Here is a 17,297-nt window from a genome sequence, read left to right as displayed (position 1 = left end):
ACATCAAGAGCACAATATAAAGCATTCATGGCAATAGCATTAACTTGAACTTCTTTCATATAATTGTAGACACCCCATTTTTACCCAGGCCCAATATATTTATTACTATTATTATTATTATTGTTATTTTATTATTATTTTTATTATTTTATTTATTATTATTATTATTATTAATTTTCATTAATCTTATTATTATTATTATTATTATTATTATTTTCTTTATTATTATTATTATTATTATTAGTTTTCATTAGAATTATTTTATTACTTTTAATTTTATTTTTATTTCTAATTATATTTTTTATTAGTATTATTATTATTATTTATTATTTTAATTATTATTGACATTATTTTATTATTATTATTATAATAAGTATTTTTATCCTCATTATTACTATTATTATTATTATTTTATTTATTTTATTATTATTATTATTTTACTATTATTATTTTTATTATTATTTATTTATTTATTTTTGTTATTACTATTATTATTATTTTGCTATTATCATTATTTTTACCTTATTATTATTATTATTATTACCATATTAATAATTATTCTCATATATATTATTTCCAAAAAGAAAAATACCATAAACCAAAAAGGAAAGAGGGAGTTAGGGTTTCAAAATAATTTTTATAAAAAGCCCTTTGCTTCTCTTCTAAAGGGGGCACGGCAGCGCATAACAGGCCATTCTGAAAAAAAAAAGAAACCCTAAGCCATATCCACTCTCGCTCTCTTTCACGCACCCGACCGCCACCCGCTCTCTCTCCATAGCTTCTTCTCGTAGCCGCAACCACAACCCTCTACCACCCATAGCCATTGCAACAATCATCTTCCCGCAGCACAAACCCCTACATAGCAAAGCCGAACCCAGCAGCTCCGGCATTCCATCTCACGGCCACGACACCCACACGCAGCAATCACCCAATCTCCCACAACCCAGTCACCATCTCAAGCGACTCCACGACAAGGATCTCCCATCCTCACGGCTGCACCATCATCCAAGTAGTAGCTCCTCCTCTCCACGGCAACATCATCATCCACGCGGCAACCCCGACACTCACACAGCCACAGATCCCACTTCGCCTCCTCACTTTCATGCACCAGCAACAGCAAAGCCCAGGTCGACAAATCCCCAAAGCCACACCGTCAAGGTGAATTAGTAGCTCCAGCTCTCATCATCACCATCATCATCTCCAGAAAACATCGTCGTCATCGCACAAGAGCCTCATCGCTGTCTACCATCGCCGTTGTCCTCGCCACCACAGGAGCACCCCGTCATCATCACCGGCGTCTGTCTCCGGCCTCTCCAGCAGCCACGGCCAGCCACCACCCAGCAGAGCCACTCTTGCAGCAGCCGTGAACTCCCCCCTGCAACTCCGGCGAACCAGCAGCTCCTCAGCCAGCCCCTGTTTCTGCAACCAGCCGAAGGTCCGGCAGCCACGCCCCACCTCCTGCAACTCCGACGGGATCCCTCTGTAAGTCCCTGCAAGTCCCTGTACCCATGAACACTATTTCTCACACTCACACAATACACATATATATTTATATATTTATTAGTGTTAATATATATATACACATATATTGGTTTTGTTTGGGATTTTAATACTTAAAGTTTAAATTTTTTATATATTTGCATCTATATGTATATACTATATTAACCATATTAGTATTATTATACGTATATTATTGATAGTAATATTGTTATTATTTATATATTATGTTATTATATTGTTTTGTATATCATTATTAATAATGTTATTATATTGTTTGTATATTACCATTATTAGTATTATTATATGATTTGTATAATATTTCTAATATTGTCATCACATTATAGGTGTATTGTTATTATTAGTATTATATGATTTATATATCATTATTAGTAATATTATTATATAGTTGGTTTATTAATATTAGCATTATTATTATATTAGTATTAGTATTACGTAGTTTGTATATTATTATTAATTACATGATTGTGTTATCTTATGTTACTGGTTTGTATATTACTATTAGTAAAATTACAGTATGGTTTGGATGTTATTAATATATTAATTATCATATTGATTTTATTAGTATTAGTATTCTATTGTTTGCATATGGTTGGTATTATTATTATGTAGATTGTTTTATTATTGTTATATGCTATTATTGGGTTTATTATGTAGATTGTTTCATTATTATGTTTAGGTTTATATAGTCGATTTGCAAATATTATATATTGGTTACGGTTAGCATGTTGATATATCTAGTAATATTGTGTTTAGTATTTTAGTGTATTTGGCATGTTAGTTTTAAGGTATGTTCAATATTATAATGGATATTACATATTATATATTTATTACTATCATATTTGTAATATTTTAATGTACACAATATCATTTATCCTAGTAACCTTAGTATTTTGGGAGTAGGTTATTATATTGTATATTAGGGTATATTTAAAATTGCTGCATTACTACTATATATTCTTAACATTGTCTATCATGTTTTGATTTATTGTATTCTCATATTTTGATTTATTGTATCTTGATGTACTTTTAGGGTTGAAATTGTTTCCATACAAATTATGTACTTAGGGTTTTGGTCATTATTGTACTCACTTTGTATTTAATATTTGCATAGTTAGGGTTGTGTATTAATTTTGGCAACCATTTTGTATTTATTATTTTCAGCAATACCTTGTTTCCATAATTCCATTATTTCTTTACTTGTGCATAGGTTTCCATGTTTTAATTTGAATTTTGGTTTATCTTTTTTTTTTTATCAATTATTTCCATATGGGTGTAAAGGTACTTATAGGATGTTAGGGGTGTATACCATTAGGAAGATTATTATTATTACCTTCTATTTATGGTGTATTATTATTATTATCATGTGTGAAATTATTATGTTACCATTATGATATTTAGAATATGTATTTATTGTTAATATGTGCGTATTAATATTATTTATTATTATCACTATGGGATTACTACTATTAATATTAATATCATTATTATTATTATCATTAGTACCATTATTATTATTTTTACTATTGTTATTTATTATTATTATTATTATTGTTATTATTATTATTATGTTCATTATTATAATGGTTATTATTATTTTATTTTACTATATATATATTTTTTATTATTTATTAAATATTTTTGATTTTTATATTCCCTATGATTTTATTGCGGGGGTATGAGCCTTTGGGCATCACATACCCTAAGCTCTGAGGGAATATATGTATATATTTATTTATTTATTTATTTTCCCTATGTATTTATAAACTCATAAAAGGAGTAATTTAAAGAATTATTAGATTAACTTAGGGATAATTTCAAATTAATTAGGTACCGTTCGTAAGAACGGGCGCGTAGTGGGTGCTTGTACCTTCCCCTCGCGTAACCGAACTCCCGGCCCCAACTCTGGTAATGTAGACCGATTCTACCCCTAACGGGGTAGTAATCATGTGTTCTAACCGCACTAAAGGTTAGTGGCGACTCCGATATCTATGTTTTTCCATGAAAATATTAAAATGATTTTAATTTCGCCGCTCGGGGCACACGCGCTCCCGGGACGTCGCAACAATAATTATCAGTAAATTCATCTTCAGTCTTAAGTGCTTTCTTCTCTTCTACAGTTTTCATTAGGATATAGTCTCCTTTGGAGACAACCCTCCACACCTTCCAATAAAGATTTTGAAGAAAAATATGCATCCTTTGTTTCCAAAAGGTGTAGTTAACACCACAAAAATTTGGAGGATGTGTGGATGATTGTCCCTCACGAAAAGGGGTTACACCAACATAAGCCATTGCGATCTTTTACAAAAATGGTTAAGTCTAATGCAGAGAGGCACTGATACCAAATGTGATGACAAGTAAATATAAACATGCAAGTACAGAAATGTAAAAAGTGTAAGGAAAGAGTGACAAAGGATTTTTACGAGGTTCAGCAGACCGGCCTACGTCCTCACCCCAAGAAAACCCGCTTGAGGATTTCACTACCTTGCTCACTCAACTAGAAAGAGCAACTCCGTTTACAAACTCTCCTTTTAGGGCAGAGTCTCCCTCCTCAGACAAAACCCACGCCTGGAACACAACTCACTACCCGAACTGTAGGGATACAAGATATGAAGAGAGATAACTTTTGTGTACAACCAAGTGCTTCTCAAATAAGCTAATGCATACAATATAAAAACCAGTGCACTCTTATATGATGAGATTTATGCTCAATAGAGTATTTTAGGATTTCTCTCTCAAAAGTATATGTAAGTGATAAATGAGAGAAGATACAAGTATTTGATCTTTAATTTTAATAATAAAATATGCGATATATGTTTTTCAAAAATCTTAAGCACCCAATAGATTTTCCTAAAAAAAAAATTGATATTCAAAGATAATAGTTCAAGGGAAGCTAGGGTTTTTGCTCAAAAAGACTTTTGCTCAAATAAGTTAATGCATACAATATAAAAACCAATGCACTCTTATATGATGAGATTTATGCTCAATAGAGTATTTTAGGATTTCTCTCTCAAAAATATATATAAGTGATAAATGAGAGAAGATACAAGTATTTGATCTTTAATTGTAATAATAAAATATGCGATATATGTTTTTCAAAAATCTTAAGCACCCAATAGATTTTCCCAAAAAAAAAAAAAGATATTCAAAGATAATAGTTCAAGGGGCTAGGGTTTTTGCTCAAAAATATTTTTGCAAATAAAAACAAGTGAGCTTTTGAATCTTACGATAGATGTGCTAAAAGATTCACTAGCCGGAATGAATTTCTCCAAAAATATTTATAGAGAAAAATATGTGGGAGAAACTTTAAGCCTTCTCTCAAAAATTGATTTTCAAAATTAAAGAATGAATGAGAGTAAATACTTTTGATGATAGGAATAGATGCCTCAAATGAATGATTGTTTCAACAACCCTTAAATGCAATAACTTTGCAAGTGAAGGGAGTAAAAGAAAATCTAAGCTCTCTTTTAAAATGATTTTTCAAAGGAATAATAAAGAGAGTATGAATTGCTTGCCTCAATATGTAAGAATGAGAGTAATCAAGCACAAATAATTTGAGAGAATTTTAGAGATGATACAACAAAAAGTGGTTAACTGAGCTTGGAGAAGGGTATTTATAGATTTTTGAAAATGTGACCGTTAAGGAGCATTGGATGGTTGTACAAACAATTGCATGTGAAGAGAATATTAAAAGGGACAGCCATGTAGATTAGCGCGACTGCATGTGTGTTGCGCGCATAAGGAAGAGTGGAGGACAGCAATTAGCGGGGCTGCATGTGTGCTGTGTGCCGAATAAAAAAAACAACATGCCCATACGCAGAAGATAGAAAAGCCTCAAAGGAGATGGGGCTGCATGTGTGCTGTGTGCAGAATTAAAAATAAATCAGTGTTGTGTGCAAGAAAAATGTGCTGTGTGCAAAATAAAACAGAGTGGTGTGTGCAGAGAAAAAATGTGTTGTGTGCAGAATTAAAAAATAGTGCTGTGTGCAGAATTTTAAAAAAAAATTAGGTTGCCGTGTGCAGAAAAAAATGTGCTATGTGCAGAATAAAACAAAGTGCTGTGTGTAGAGAAAAAAATGTGCTGTGTGCAGAATTAGAAAAGAGTGCTATGTGCAGAATTTTACAAAAGAGTGCCGTGTGCGAAAAAAAATAGCATGCCCATGGGCAGAACATAACAAGGCTAGGAAGGAGAGGAGAGGCCGGGTGCCGAGGGGCAGCACAAGATGAAGGGCAGGGCTGGTCCACTGGGCCTTAGTAAAAAAGTAAAATTTTAATCTTGTTTTGATCGTAAAACTTTTTCAAACCTTTTGTGTATTAGTATGACATTTTATGAAAATGTTTTCTGTGAACAATTTTGGTTCCCTAAGGTTAGTTTATGGTTCATATCGAGCATCTAATCACATCATGCAAGATATGCAATTACAGTCTAAACTTAATGCATTACAATTCGAAATAAAATAACTTCATTCCTTGCTCTTCACTTTGCCATGCTGCAAGCCAAGTGATGTGAGCTTTCATTTCCTCATGGCTTCCATTGTACCTCGACTCTTCATGCTTTCTAAAAGAAATTTCTATTTAAGCACTAGATACACATGTGAGATACATTGGATTTGTCATAGTCAAAATGGGATAGAACTCATAAAGTCAACAGATTAGTAAACAAATTGCAAGTCATTCACTAATAAATCGTCACCATGCTCCACTATATACCTATAGAGCACCAACATCAAAATATATTAAGAATGAACAGAGCATGAGCAATGACTATAATATAGATGCACACATTCCTAAATTGTCCACACATTGAACAATTCAAGAATAGTTAAAATACAAACATCATTAGTCGTAAATAAAATCAATAATATGTTGAATTGATTATTGAATCTAATAAGATTAATAACTAGTACGACATTAATTAGTATTAATTTTACGATATGACATATGAATGTATAGTAATGATTCTAGAATGGGTCTAAGTTTGAATAAATGTATACATAAAAATGACTGAATATTTTGATGAAAAGGTTGTCATACAAAAGCAAGAAAAAATACAAAAGGAACATTATTATGATATTATGTGGTTCAACAACGTGCATGCATTCTAAAACATGAATTATATCATTGCATACAAAAAAAATATGATGATAAAATCGGGTGAAAGGGAAATGGATAGAAAATAACAAGTGCTGATACATCGTTCCATCCTTATAGGAAAGTCCAAAATTAACCTAGTGAAAGGGAGGAAATTTGAAAACTTTAGGAAATGATAATGAAGATGAAATCTAAGCAATCACACTACGATCTTAGGCAACAAAACAAAAAAATGCATACAGTGATAAGAATATACTTGAGTTACTTTCTATATCATTTCATATAAACAAGTTGAATATGAGCATACTACAAGGAATAAGACTTGGAGAACAAGTTCCTTTAATTACCATGTAAACTTGTGGCCAAAGGCTTTATTTTTCTAACATATTATGAGTTTTTTTTTTTTTTTTAGGTTAAATAAAATCTTTGGTTCCATGTCATTTTCCTCCTAAATTAGTCCCATGTGAAAGTTAAGGTGTAATCCCAAGAATTTTTTTTTTGGGGGGGGGGGGGGGGGGGGGGTGGGGGGGTGAATTGGGTATTATGTAAGGAAGCTTAATTAATTTTAAAACTTACTTAACATGTGCTCTAAATATTTTAATCAGCACAGAGTATTTTCAGCAAAAAACTATACCAATCTCAATATTCCTAAACATGAGAGAGCTTAAACTTATATATCAATTTGTAATCAATCACAAATTATGGATAAAGCTTGTAGCAGATCAATATGAATAATGAATATACTCAGCCACACTAAAATTTATGCTATAGCTTGAGTGAGTAATGAATCAATATAATATGATATTTGTGACTTTTTGTGTAATCCCAAGATACCCGCGGGGGGGGGGGGGGGGGGGGATGAATTAGATATTTTAAAAATCTAGGTCAACTTTTGCCTTATTTTTAAAACACAACCTAAGGTTTTAGGGGTTTCTCAATCAATCTCAAATGCTACAAATATTTAAGCATACAATCAATCTCAAATGCTAAAAATATTTCAAAAAGTAAATATGGAAATTTAAATGAGAGTAGGGATAGAGAAAGCAAACACCGAGATTTTTACGAGGTTTGGCTATTACCGCCTACGTCCTCAACTCAAGGAAACCGCTTGAGGATTTCCAATAAACACTCCTTCAACCAAGGTGGAGCCACCCCATACAACATTCATTCAATCAGGTGGAGATATCAATTACACCACTCCTTGTAGGGGGAGCTACCTCTCCAAACGATATGCTCTCATTTGGTACGGTTCAAAACCTGAACCGCAAAAATACAAATGAGATAAATATTTTGTGTGCAATGAAATGCTTCTTCAAAAGCTAGTTTGTACAATGAGAAACCTAATGCACTCTCACAAGATAAGATTGAAGCTCAGTAAAGTTTACATGTTTCTCTCAAAAAATATTTTTGAAATTAATGAGAGTAGATGAGAGTAGTTGATTTTGATGTGAAAATAAATGCACAATAAATGCTTCAAAGATTCAAGAGCAATAAATGATTTCTCCAAAAATGATTTTCAAAACCAAGAGTAGGAGAAGCTAGGGTTTTCTCCCAAAATGATTTTTTCGAAGAAATGAGTAGGAGAGCTTTGATCTTGTAAAAAGAATGTAATGAATGCTCAAAATATCTCAAGAGTAATAAATGATTTGTCAAAAAGCATTTGCAAAGTGTTTAGGCTTAGTATTTATAGCCAAATTCAAAATATGACTGTTTTATGGCCATTGGGTAATATATTAATACTATATTTTGAATTTTATGGTCATTGTTGAGCTTCGAACAAGATAAAGTAAGGCATGCACATACAATTTAATCTAAATGCATTACAACTAAAAAAGTACATGTCTTCACTCTGTGCTCTTCACTTTGCCATGGAATTAGCCACATAATGTGAACTTTAAGTGCTTCATGGCTTTCTTATTACCTTTACCATATGTGCTTTCTAAAATATAAACCTATTCAAGTGCTAAATGCACAAATGAGATTCTTGGGATTTGTCATTATCAAGACGGGATAGGTCTCAAAAAGCCAACAATCTCCCCCTTTTTGATGATGGAAAATATGGGAGAAAAATGTGGTTAGCCTTACAAGGCTCCCCCTTACAGTATGCATAATGTAAAAATTTATAGTGTATTTCAAGCATATTTAAAATGAAGGCATTGGAATTTTTCAAGTTAAGAAATTTTGAATTTCAACTTAATTTGAATTTTGTATTACCATAGTCACAGTGACCTTTTCTTTTAAAAGTAATCTTCTTTAAATAAATCTAAGCAAAATTGAAAATGAAGAAAAATCGTATTTGAAATTTGCAATTTTGCTCACTTCTCCTGGTTCTTGATTTTGCTCACTTCTCCCAGTTTTTAAAATCAAGAAGCAGGATGAATGAATTTTACAATTTTGCTCACTTCTCCCCCTTTTGTAATCAACAAAAGGACTAAGCTAACTTTAGTAGCATTGAAGCACAAAAGAAAAGTCTTCATTTGAAAAGCTTCCCCTTTTTGACACAAAAACGAGCTTAGATAACAGACTTATAACTGTTTGAAAAAGATTTGGTAATTTTGTACATAAAAATAGTATATGTGGCCATTAGAGTGCAAAATGACATGTTAAGCATGGTAAGACCAGAAATATCCATAAACCATCACAACTTTGACGTGATATAAGGTCTATAAAGATTGGAGTTAAAAAAATAAGGCTTATGTTATCTGAGTGTTGGTTTGAGTATATTTTTAGTTTAGTCAATGGATTAATTTTGTCATGATAACACTTAATCTGCCAATAGTTGGCCGACATGTTGTTCCTAGTTTGTTCATTATGCGATCATGCAATCATCCTAATTAACTACCAGCATGCATTTCACAAGTTCTGCATCAACCATGCAAAGGGTATTCAATATAGCCAAGATGTAATCAACCTAGTCAACTATAGCATGCAATTCTCAAGGTTCTGTGTCAACCATACAGAGGGTATCAAATTTAATCAGCATGCAATCAACCTAATCAAGTACCGGCATACATTCTACATCAACCATGCAAATGGTGTTCAACACAATCAATTTAGTACATCCCAATAATAGTTCAAAATTAACCATCCATCAAACGAATTTAAACATTCAGCAGATTATAGATACTAAGTTGTAGTGCTATTTTCTCAAAATATAAAACATTCAAAAAAGATAAAATGTTCTGTGTATTTAGTTACAGAACCAGAAAATTCAAAATGTTCATAAAAACACATATGCTTCTCCCCCTCAATGAAGCAACCTACTTATCACCACCATCATACTCCCCTAGATTGAAGTGAAATAAATTTGAACCACCCTAAAAATTTGAACATCTCCGTCATGTTTTAGAAATATAATTCCATAAAAGAGGTCTAGGATTTTACTAATGAGGGGATCTTGGCATCAAAAGTGTGCCTCGTATCTTTTCCTCTCGTTGGCGGAGATGTACCATTTTTCCAAACTCTCTCCTGCCTCCTAAACATATTTTCTTTCTCCCCCTGGTCATGATGAAGTGCCGAACCAAATGTGGATATTTGATAGATTTAAGGTCGAAGAAAGGGTAATGTTTGAGAGAGAAGATCAAAACAAAAAGAAAAAGAAAAAAAGAGGGGTTTTGGCTTAGAGAAGGGAAAAAAAATGAAGCATTTGGGCATTCCAAACTATATAAACCTCGACGGTCCGGTCGACTGAGGTCAGGCTTGGTTAACTGAGGTCAGGGCTGGTCGACTAGATCTTCATTAAAATGGTTCATGTTTGTCTTTGTTCGGTCGAGAAAGGATAGGTCTAGTTGACTGGATCTTCATAAATGGTTCATATTCCACTGGTTTGATCGATTGGGGAAGGATTTGGTCGACTAGAAGCATAATAGAAAGTTCAGTTGACAGTATGATCAACTGGATAACATTCTAAATGATTCTAAGGGGCAAACAGAAGGTTTCGGTCGACTGGGATAGGTTCCGGTCGATTGGGCCTATACTCTAGTCTAATGGACTTCACTGATTTTGAGTTTTTTGCTTCCTTTTCACCTTCTTATGCCTTAGATACTCAACCATGAGTTCCTAAACAACTTTCCCAGCATATAATAGGCCTAATTCACATCTAATTTGGATAAACCAATCCTTTTGAAGTGGTTTGGTGAATATGTCGGCCCATTGTTCATTAGTGCATACAAACTTAAGTGCCACATCCCCCTTTTGCACATGATCATGAATGAAATGATGTCTTATTTCAATGTGCTTGGTTCATGAGTGTGAGATGGGATTCTTTGAAATGTTTATTGCACTAGTGTTATCACGTTTGATTGGAAGTGTATCATAGTGGAATTTATAATCCATAAGTTGTTGTTTCATGTAAAGAGTTTGAGCACAAAAACTTCTAGCGGCTATATACTCAGCCTCCGTAGTGGATAGTGCAACTGAGTTCTATTTCTTGGAAAACCAAGAAACTAGAGATTGTCTTAAGAAATGACAAGTACCACTCGTGCTCTTCTGATCATCTTTGCTTCCTGCAAAGTCTACATCGGAATAGTTGACAATCTTGAATGAGGTATACTTAGGGTACCATAAGCCTAAATCAATGGTCTTGATAAGGTATCTAAGTATCCTCTTAACTGCTAGTAAGTGTGACTCTTTTGGTGCAATTTGGAATCTAGCACACATGCATACACTAAATATAATATCTGGTCTACTAGCTGTCAGGTCTAGCAGGCTACTAATCATACCTCGGTAGAGCTTGACATCTACTAGTATACCTTGCTCATCTTTATCTAATTTAGTGGAAGTGCTCATAGGTGTCCCTAGAATTTTTCCATCTTCCATATTGAATTTCTTGAGCAAGTGTTTTACGTATTTTGATTGGTTCACAAATTTTCTATGTTTAGCTTGTTTAATTTGAAGTCCAAGAAAGAAAGTAAGTTCACCCATTATGCTCATTTCAAATTCATCTTGCATACATTTGACAAACTCATTACACATCTCATCATTAGTTGCTCCAAAGATGATATCATCTACTTATATTTGCACAAGGAGCATATTTTTCATTTTCAGATTTTTTGAAGAGAGTTGTGTCAATTTTTCCTCTCATGAACCCATTATCTAGGAGAAAACCACTCAGCCTTTCATACCAAGCTCTAGGAGCTTGCTTTAGACCATATGAGGCTTTAGAAAATTTAGATACATGATTTGGAAGTTTGTGGTTTTCAAAACCTAGATGTTGCTTAACATATACTTCCTCATTTATATAGCCATTCAAGAATGCACTTTTAACATCCATTTGATATAGCTTGAAGTCCTTAAAGATGATTAGGCTAATAACATCTAATTGGATTATATTCTAGCCACTAGAGCATATGTTTCCTCAAAGTCTATTCCTTCTTCCTGGTTTTATCCTTGAGCTACTAATCTGGCTTTATTCCTAATTACAACCCCATTTTCATCCTTCTTGTGTCTGTAGACCCATTTGGTTCCAATGATTGTATGATCATCTGCTCTAGGAACCAAGGTCCAGACTTTGTTTCTTTCAAACTAGTTTAGCTCTTCTTGCATTGACATCACCCATGATTCAACCTCTATTGCTTCATACACATTCGTAGGCTCTTCTTGGGACAAGAATGCCATGTGACTGCACATGTTTCCAAGTTATCAATGGGCGGCAATTCCATGTGAAGATTCACCTATGATTTGGTCCTTAGAATTATTTCTCACAAACTTCCACTCCTTAGGCAACTCGTGAACCTCACCTTCTATTTGAGTTTCCTCATCATGTGCTTCTTTAACTATTGTGCCCTTTTCTACATCATTTTCAATGGTCAAGTTTTCTAACCCCTTTCTTATCTTTAGATCATATTCATTAGTCCTTTTGGAAAAGGGATTGGACTCGTCAAATACAACATGGACAGATTCTATAATAGTTAAAGTTATTCTGTTAAACACTTTATAGGCTTTACTATCTAGAGCATATCCTAGAAATATTCCTTCATTAGATTTTGCATCAAATTTTCCTAGGCTATCTTTATCTCTTAGAACAAAACATTTACACCCAAAGACATGAAAGTAGGAAATATTTGGCCTATGACCACTCCACAGTTCATATGGAGTTTTTTTTTAGAGTGGTCCTAATTAACACTCTATTCATGACATAGCAAGTTGTACTTACCGCTTCAGCCCATAAATATTTGGGAAGGTTGTGTTCATTTAACATAGTCCTACCCATTTCCTGTAAGGATCTATTCTTTCTCTCAACTACTCCATTTTGTTTTGGAGTCCTAGGTGCTAAAAATTTATGAGATATACCATGTAAATTAGAAAAGTTTTCCATATCCTTGTTTTTAAATTCTCTTCCTTTATCACTACGGATATGTGTGATTGTATAACCCTTTTCATTTTGGATTTTTTTACACAATTTGGCAAGTCTCTTACTTGCTTCATCCTTAGATGCTAGAAAAAGAACCCATGTGAACCTAGAGTGATTGTCAACAATTACAAATGCATTGGATTTACCTCCTAGACTTTGGACTTGATTTGGACGAAATAAGTCTAAGTGAAGCATTTGAAGTGGAATGCTAGTGGAGATTAATTTCTTATTTTTAAAACTAGACTTGGTTTGTTTACTGAGTTGACACACATCACAAATTTTATCTTTTGCAAATTCTACCTTAGGTAGGCCTTTAACTAATTCTCCTTTTGCATCTTATGAAGCTAAGTTGTCAAAGCTTATAGTTTAAACATTCTCATAATGATCGGCAGTAAAGAGTGTTTTATGCTTAGATGAGTTTTCAACAGTGCATTTATCTTGCTCAAAAGTAACCCTATATCCTTTATGACAAAATTGACTAATGCTTGACAAATTATGGTTCAAACATTCTACAAGCAAAACATTATTAATAATGAAAGAGGGTTCCTTACCAACCTTACCAAATCCGATGATTTTTCCCTTGGCATTGTCTCCAAAGGTGACGAATCCTCCATCTTTCGGTGCAATGGACGCAAAATTGGCTTTATCACCTGCCATGTGCCTCGAGCATCCATTGTCCATGTACCATTTATCCTTAGAGGAGGACGTCTGAAGCATACCTACAAGAAGAGTTTAGGTGACTACATTTGGTTTCCAAATTTTTTTGGGTCCTTTGAGGTTAGTACCTTATTCTCCATTAACTCTCTAAACCATCTTAGATATAGTGTCCTTATTTTTGAAAGGACAGTCACATTTAATGTGGCCCTTCTTCTTAGACTTAAAACATGTGGCATGCATACAGAAACTTTAAAGGGAGTATAAGATTTTGATTCCCTTACAAAATAGCCCATGTATATATTTTTCTATTTCCTATTTTCTTTTCCATTAAGATCATTTCCTTCCTTTTCTAAAGATTTTGTTTGAGCACCTAGAATGTTTTCAAAATTGCCTTTTCCTTTTGTGAACTTGTAAATGATTTTGGAGTCATCTCCCGATTTTCTTTCTAAACTTGCGATTTTCAACTCCTTTTCTTTTATCAAACTGGAATGGTACTCTTTTTGATTTTCTAAAACCTTTGACAATTCTTTATTTTTATTTTTCAAAGTTTTGTTCTTTTTAGTTATTTTGCTCAAGTACTTTAAGAACACTAAGATAATTCTGTTGCAATTCTTCATATGAGGGCATGGTATCAATATCAAAATCATCACTAGAATAATATGAAATAAAGGAACAAGATGATTGTACCTCAAAATCGCTGTGTCATTAGGCACAAATTTTCTACTTCATTTATGCTGCAGTCCTTGTTAGAACCGCTGGAGCTTGATTTGTCCCAAGTAACGACTTTCATTGCCTTTGTTTTCTTTTTGGAGTCCTTCTTAAGCAATGGACATTCCTTGATGTGGCCAATATTTTTGCAGTTGTAGCACGTTGGAGGATTTGATTCCTGTTCTCTCTTGCTCGACCCTTCTTTTTCTGTTCTTGAGCCCTAATATTTTTTGGCAAATCTCCTATTCTTTTTAAAGAGCTTGCTGAACCTTTTTGGTCAGCAAGGCCATGTCCTAATCACTTTCGCCACTGGAGCCACTTGCAAAAGCTTTAAGAGTCGTGACCTTTTTTGTTCTGCTTTGCTTGTTTATCCTCTTGTTGATTGCCATTTTGTATGTGATTAGAGATCCAATGAGCTTGTCTAATGTCATTTCTTTCAAATTCCTCCCTTCAACTATAGCTGTTGCTTTTGGCTCCCAGATTGGAGGTAGTCCTCTGAGTACCTTCCTGATCATTTTATAAGTAGGATATGCTTTTCCAAGAGCATTTAAATAATTTGTGATGTGTGTGAATCTAGTGTACATGGATTGTATATATTCATTAGGAGTCATTTTGAAAGCTTGATATTCACTAGTAAGCATATCTATATGACTGTCCTTAACACCCTTACTTCCCTCATATGTGATTTCTAGTTTATCACAAATCTCTTTAGCAGTTTTACAAGCCATGATTCTATTAAATTCATTTGCATCTAAGGCACAATATAAAGCATTCATGGCACTAGCATTTACTTGTACTAACTTCATGTCATCTTCACTAAAATCATGTTCAGATTTAGGAACAATTTTACCTTCAACAGTTGCCATAGGTATATAGTATCCCTTGGCTACTCCACACTCTCCAATCTATGTTTCGAAGAAAAATTCTAATTCTTTGTTTCCAAAAAATATAGTTAACACCACAAAAGATTGGAGGGCATGAAGATGATTGTCCCTCACCAAAAGAGGATACACATGAGCCATGTGATCTTTAATAAATACATCTAAGCTTTTTGTAACAAGGCTTTGATACCAAATGTGATTTTTGGTGTAATCCCAAGAGGGGGCTGAATTGGATATTTAAAAAATATTTGTCAAATTTTGCCCTATTTTTAAAACACAACCTGATGTTTTAGGGTTTTGCAATCAATCTCAAATGCTACAAATATTTAAGCATACAATCAATCTCAAATGCTAAAAATATTTAAAAAAGCAAATTCGGAAATTTAAATGAGAGTAAGGATAGAGAAAGCAAACGCCGAGATTTTTAAGAGGTTCGGCTATTCCCACCTACGTCCTCACCTCAAGGCAACTTCTTTAGGATTTCCAATAAACACTCCTTCAACCAAGGCAGAGCCACCTTATACAACACTCATTCAATTGGGTGGAGATACCAGTTACACCACTCCATGTAGGCAGTGCAACCTCTCGAAATGATATGCTCTTGTTTTGTATGGGTCAAAACCCGAATTGCAAAAATACAAATGAGATAAATAATTTGTGTGCAATGACATGCTTCTTCAAATGCTAGTTTGTATAGTGAGAAACCTAATGCACTCTCACAAGATAAGATTGAAGCTTAGTAGAGTTTATGTGTTTCTCTCAAAAAATACTTTTGAAATAAATGAGAGCAGATGAAAGTAGTTGATCTTTGATGTGAAAATAAATGCACGATAAATGCTTCAAAGATTCAAGAGCAATAAATGATTTCTCCAAAAATGATTTTCAAAACCAAGAGTAGGAGAAGCTAGGGTTTTCTTCCAAAATGATTTTTGCAAGGAAGTAGTAGGAGAGCTTTGATCTTGTAAAAAGAATGTAATGAATGCTCAAATATCTCAAGAGTAATAAATGATTTGTCAAAAAGCATTTACAGAGTGTTTAGGCTTAGTATTTATAGCCAAATTCAAAATATGACCATTTTATGGCCATTGCGTAATATATTAATAATATATTTTGAATTTTATGGTCATTTTCTACTCAAAATAGCATTAACTCGAGAGTTCTAGTCAACTGACTTGAGGTCCGGTCAACAAACCCAAGGACGATTTCCCTCTTAGCGTGATTCGGTCTGCTAGGTCGATGATCCAGTCTGCTGGATCATCTTCGCATGAAGACTAGTCAATCTGGCTTATGATCCGGTCGACTGAGCCCTTAAGAAAATTGAGTTTTAGCCTTGTTTTGACTTTAAAAATCATTTCAAACCTTTTGTATAAGTTTTAATTCTTTAAGTAAAAGGTTTTCTATGAAAATTTGATTTCCTAGGGTTAATCTAAGGTCATTGTTGAACTTCAAATTAGATCAAGTAAGGCATGCACATACAATTTAATTTAAATGCATTACAACTGAAAAAGTTAATGTCTTCACTTTGTGCTCTTCACTTTGCCATGGAATTAGCCACGTAATGTGAACTTTAAGTGCTTCATTGCTTTTGTATTACCTTTACCATACGTGCTTTCTAAAATATAAACCTATTAAAGTGCTAAATGCACAAATTAGATTCTTGTGATTTGTCATTATCAAATTGGGATAGGACTCAAAAAGTCAACAATATCAACAAACTTAAACAAACTTAAATTAGTAGCTTCGACAAAGTTTGATTAATATGGATATTCAAGCCATTCACAACATTCACAATATTCCCAAATCAAACCAAACAATTCACAGCATACACAGTAGGTATAGTTTAATATTAATACGCTTCAAAAGTAAACAAAATAAGGGAACGAGTGACACCAAAATTTTTTACAAGGTTCAGCAACTGTGCCTACCTACTTGCCTTAAGAAACTTGCTATGAGGATTCCCCTAATACGTCCTAATAAGCCCTTAAAATGCATGATTTTAAACCCTCATTTACCTTTGTTTATCCTCATTTATTTTGTATGTAAGCCTTTGTTATCATATTTCAGAGCTTTGCAAGGTTTGTTCATGTTTC

Source organism: Malania oleifera, chromosome 7 (genome assembly GCF_029873635.1).
Source record: "Malania oleifera isolate guangnan ecotype guangnan chromosome 7, ASM2987363v1, whole genome shotgun sequence".
In the NCBI taxonomy this organism is placed as follows: domain Eukaryota; kingdom Viridiplantae; phylum Streptophyta; class Magnoliopsida; order Santalales; family Ximeniaceae; genus Malania; species Malania oleifera.
The sequence above is the reverse complement of the archived record's forward strand: the minus strand, read 5'-3'. Positions refer to the sequence as shown.